Consider the following 5,804-nt stretch of genomic DNA (forward strand, 5'->3'; position numbering starts at 1 on the left):
TAGCAATTTATAAATAAGAGGTGTACGTATGGAGAAATTAAAGAACTTCAATAGAGATAATAAGAAGAAAACGGTGCATTCATTAGAATTGATTTCAAGCTGAATCAAGGTACAAGATTCACAAGAAAACGACCAGAGTCAAGGACGTCATTTACCAAATCCAAGGAAATGTGTAGGAACACGATCAAATGAAAGATCCACAAGGAATAGATAAACTCAAGAGGAAGATCATCTTACCTAATAAAAAGAGAAGATATGAAATAAACAATTGAGGGAACTGAACAAAGTATAGATGTTTGCGTTACCTCGAAACTTCGCGACTCCTTATAACCTCGTATACTTATCAAATTCATTTTCTGTGCGCACAAATCGCGTCTTTAAAAACTAACACATAAGAAATGTTAAACTTGAGAAGATTACAAACGACACAAATGGTATTTGCAAGAAATCGGGAGATTGCCCAGGTTTACAGTTAGACAAAGATGGTATTTCACAAGGATTTTGAAAATACGTGAAATTATCAACAACCAAGGATGTATATAAGCAATGAAGTGTAATGTAAAGGGAGTTAATTCGAAAGCTTAAGAAGGAATTCTGAATTCAAGAGCTTCGAAGAGTATATGAAATGTTTGCATAAAGAGAATTGGTTAAATACCCCTCTGAGGAACTTTGTCCTAACTTAATTTTGTATTTTTGTTTGCCAAAGTTTTGAAAATAATAATTCCAAGGATGTTTTCAGGTTCATAATGATGATGAGGTAAGGGCATTGTTCATGCTGCTCTCCAACTCAAGCAATTGGTACACTCACATTTTATCAATACCCATCTTTCATTTCTCTATAATTTTTATAAATTTGGTTTCAATTCTTATTTTTATGATGTCGGATACCCTCAAAGTTGGCAGCTTTTTCCTTTTTGTATTTTGCTCACCAACTGTTTGTAATTTTGTTTCTTTTGTAAGTGTGTTCAGAACTTCAGATAGTGAAGGAGACATGGGGGTTTCAAGTGGGAGACATGCAAGGCATTATACCCGTTACACTTGGGCTCTCGAGACAGCATTCTTTCCTCAGGTAAGTTTGAATTTAAATATTTCAAAATGATCAAAGTATTTAGTGGTCTGCGTGAGTTTAAAATCTTACTATGGATTAATTTCACTTTTTTTTTAATTCTTTTCTTATTTTGATTAATAATTTCTTTTAAATGTTTTAGCTTTATACGTCAAATAAGAAATTTATTTAATTTATTTATTTGTTCTTTTTTAACTTAAGATATTTTTCTAATTTTCACTTTTCTTAGTTCTTTTGTACGTGGAGTCTCCCTCCTTTTGCAGTATAATGATAATTCTCCCCCTTTTAGTTATTTGAGTAACATTATGATGAATTTATGATAATTTAGTCCTTAAAATTTCTGTGTAGATTTCATATTGTACTATGTTGGTTAAAGTGGTTTACCTGCTAGAAGAGAATGCAAAATACAAGAGGCTGCAACAACAGACATGCATCTACATTTATATATCTATGTAAACATACATGCATATATTTATTATATTGTTACTCATTTAGATCAAGTTTTTGTTCTTTGCATTTTAATTACAAGTGATTTTGTTTGTTTATGTTTGCTTTAATAGTCATACTACTATCTCTTTTGCGAATCACTTTTTAGAAAATGTTTTACTAAAGTGATGTTGCAATTGTGTCATCATTGTTGCAGCTTTGTGAACTCGTGTGAATCAACAAAAAGAAGAAGAGTACCCTATACCAAACATTTATAGCACCGTTTTGAATATGTATCTAGATTCTTAGTCAGCGTGCCATTTATTACTGCTGCAATGCAATTCATGATTGAAAAAAAAAAACAGAAAAAAATAAGATCATATTTTGGTTAATCCATAAGCTCAAGAAATGTAATATAGGAATGTAAGAAAAGTTTTGTGCAGGGTAATGATGTTTGTTTGTTTTAACTATTATTAAAAATCAAATGAAATGTTGTGGTATTTTTTCTTTTTCTTCTTTCATTGTTTTTAAGGTGTTCATTTTATTTGGCCAAAGAAAGATGGTTTCTCTGTTAATTAACTAATTCAATTTTCATACTTAAAGTTTCTCTTTTTATATAGATGATGCGATTTGCTATTTTATTGTTGTGATTTGTTCCATCAATACCAATAATGAAATGTTTTATTATTTTGATTAGTTCCTCAATACCAATAATGAAAATTTGTATGTTTTATGCCTTATTTATAGCGTTATCTTGCACAAGTATTTGTCTTTCAAAATCAGCATCCTATCATCATAGATGTTAAAATCTGAGTATGTTCTCCTTATTTAGTGCAAAAATATTCACTTATATTTTGGAGTACCTATGATCTTCTTGAGGTTGTACAAAATGATAAAATATATGACAACGAATAAAATGAAGTAAATTAAGCATTCTAGGAATTTCAAGCATAATTATTATATATCACATGATGAATATACCATTTTAGGAGGAAAAAAATGATGGGAGTATGTCAATGTGTGTTTGATACAGTGTTTCAATATGTCCAAATAATTTTAAAATATAATAAAGGAAACCCAATCACCCAAATGTTTTCTAATTAACTTAAATTTAACTTAAAAATTTGGGACTTCTCTCTAATCAAGTATCTATGTTGAATCAATATATTAATTTTAGCGCTAACTGCATGTTCTAACTAGCTATATATCTTAGTATATTAATGTCTTAAATTTGTAGACGAGCTCTGATTTTTGAATGAAAAATTGTCCTCAACTTTTGTTGTTCAAATCCTGATTTCAAAAAGGAAGATCATGTTCAAATTGTGTACTTTTATTTTTATAACTGAGAATATGAATATGAAATACAGCTGAGTTTGAAAGCAACTTAGTGATAAATTTAGTGAAATGCATTGTGTTTTTAACTATTTAATATTGAGTTACATGTGCTGCACGAATGGTATACAATTGTATTTGAAGTTGATAAATGGTAAAATATACCATGGCTTTTCTTTCTTCTCTTTAAAGTTGAGTTTTTCTTAAAAAAAATCATAAATTTAGCCATTGTATGATATTTATGCAAAATCAAATGGGCTGCAAATAGTAGCAAATATGCTTCCAAAGCAAAAAATTTAACTGTTTTAAAATGCTTATATTGTAATCTAGTAACTAATTGCTGGAGCGATAAAATAATTGACAAGAAACTCTTATTTCGATTATGAATTTATAAATGCATGTGGTGATTTTACTGCATTAATAAAATCTATCATGAAAGCTATTTTGCTAAATCTTTTGAGTAGTCTTTTTTTAAATTATCTGATGGGTGAAATGATACTTGCTCCACTAAATATAATCAACATTTTAGAAAAAGAAATTTATATTAACATAAGAATTTTTTTGGTGACGTTTAACATAAGAATTTATATTAACATATTTTTTTCTTTACTTATTTATCTTGATTTTTAATATTATTTATATTTTTTCCTTATAAACTTTGGATTTACGACTTAACCAGTAGTAAAATATTTTTGATAAATAGTAAACGAAAAAAATTGGACGACAAAAAAAAAATTAAAAGGGAAATAACCAGTTTGGTTAAGCCAGCAGTGGTTGTTTGGTCAGAGAAAAAGGATAAAGTTAAAAGATTAAATGGTAAAATTTTGTTACAGAAAGAACAAATTAGAAAAAAAATTTTCTACATTTTGGGGTGAGAGTGGCATGAATGTGAATGTAAGAGATGATATTAATATAGTAAGATTAGTTTTTTATTTGTTCTTTTTTTATATCCTTTTTTATTGATATCATTGTTGAGTTTTTATTTGTTGTTTTTGTTTGATGGAAAAGCTAAGGGAGAAGGATAGCTTCTTTTTTATAATTTTTTTTAAATGTTAGTTATTTAACCCAATATGTTAAGTCTATGACTTCGTCCCTAATAAAATCAATGTGATTGATAGAATCATTTATAAAAAAAATGGTTAACATTGTTAAATTTCATATATTTCTTGATTTTATGTTTTATTAATATCTGTCATGCTAATAAGTGCGACTTAGTTTTATTCTTGAAATGGTAATATGTTTAATGACATATTGAAAAAGTATATTAATAAATTAATATTTTACTAAAAATACTTACTGTTCGGTAGGTCGGATACTGGACGGTTCGGGTTGATATCCTGTTTGATGAAGGGGGTTTCGCTTGGTCGTAAGTCACCAGGCTGGAGTAGACGACGTCCCGGGTACTTTGCATAAGGAGGGGGGTGTCACCTGCAAAGACACTCCGACGCTCTAGTCAGTAAAGTGTGCAGGTGAAAAAAGGGATGAATGGTATGTGACGTACCTTGGGGGAAGGGTAGGACCTTCCCCATATATACCGTGTCAGAGGTGGGCCCATCAAGGACAGGCCCACCTTCCTCAATGCTTCCTCCGCACAGCTATAGCAAAGCTGTCAGGGACGCGTGTCCGGGTCGGCGACTGAGCGCGTCACTCCTGACCGTTGGGGTCGGGTGGTGTTCGGGTCGGGCGGGCCCGCAAATGGTTTGGGTCAGGCCGTAACAGTGCCCCCAACGCGCCAGCAATGATCGTGAAGGTGGTTGGTGGCGTGTTGTCGCCAGGTCGGCCGCCTGTGGAGGGGACGTGCCCCTTGCGCGCGTGTCTGTTTGTTGCTGAGTGACCGTTTGTCGCCTCGTTCCTCGCGCGGAGCATTAAATGCTCATAATGGGTTGAAAACCCCGCGTGCAAAGACTATTTTGCCCCCAGGCCTTTCACGCTTCTTCAATGGCAGTTTTAAACAGTTTTGCATTTGTTCTCCTCTCATATCCTCACTTCCATCATCTCCATCATCTTCTCCTTCTGAGTTCCCAGGGTGTCACTTCTGCATTTTTGCACATTTGCTCTCCTTTCTCCTCCTTCGAATCTTCGTAATCAGTCCAGGTAAGCATCCTCTTCGTTCTTTGCTTCGTGTTTATTTTGTTATTCTTCTGCATGCATGCTGTTTGCTTGATTTTGTATGATAGGTGGCCTTTTAGTGTCAAATAGGTGCGTTAAGGGGGTTACCATTTCAAGGTAGGCTTTTATTTGGATTTTGCTTTTAGCCATGCTCGATCTTAGCTATTGAATAGGACAAATGTAGTTTCTGGGCTTTTTCCAGATTTCCAACCTCATAGACTAACGGAGTGGTACCCCCCACTGTAGGTATGCATCGCATTGTTTCTCGGGCCTCTCCCTCCACCGTGAACTACGACCCCTACACCTGGGTGACTTCCGACGTGAAGGACTCGCCAAATCAGATGGACGAGGGGGTGCTAACGGAGTTCTGCCAAGGCGAGTACTTGTGCAGAGGGACAGACGAGGAAGCCAATTATGACGTCTTTGTTTCTGCCCCCCAATGAACGGCTATATGAGCTTAACTTCCATTCCCCTCGGGTCCCCGACTGGATCTGGTTTTATAAATACATGTTCACCCAGGTGGGGGTTCGTATCCTGTTTTCTCCTTTTCAAATGGCGCTTCTTAACCGGATCTCTGTGGCGCCGTCGCAACTGCATCCGAACAGTTGGGCTTCTATTCGCTGTTTTGAGATGGTATGCGAATATCTGGAGTTGCCGGTATCTGTTGATGTCTTCCTTTTTTTCTTCAACCTCATGAATCCTTCCAAGGAGGGGAAAGCGAGGAAAGGGTTCATGTCCTTCCGATCTGCCCAAGGTCGGAGGATCTTCAGCTTGTTCGAGGACTCTTATCATGGGTTTAAAGACAAATATGTTAAGGTGTGTCCGGTCAAAGGTCGTCACCCCTTTTGGTTGTCGTTAGAAGGGGAGCGCC

The 5,804-nt window shown here is 34.5% G+C and overlaps 1 long non-coding RNA gene across 1 annotated transcript; it reads left to right on the plus strand.

Annotated features, from left to right (window-relative positions):
- The first annotated feature begins 738 nt into the window (after positions 1-738).
- Positions 739-1,756, plus strand: LOC110270071 (uncharacterized). The gene is made up of 3 exons (XR_002359084.2): positions 739-798; positions 961-1,069; positions 1,710-1,756. It is a non-coding gene; the product is annotated as an uncharacterized LOC110270071 (long non-coding RNA).
- The last annotated feature ends 4,048 nt before the right edge of the window (positions 1,757-5,804 follow it).

Source organism: Arachis ipaensis, chromosome B3 (assembly GCF_059453495.1).
Source record: "Arachis ipaensis isolate K30076 ecotype BB chromosome B3, ASM5945349v1, whole genome shotgun sequence".
Lineage (NCBI taxonomy): Eukaryota > Viridiplantae > Streptophyta > Magnoliopsida > Fabales > Fabaceae > Arachis > Arachis ipaensis.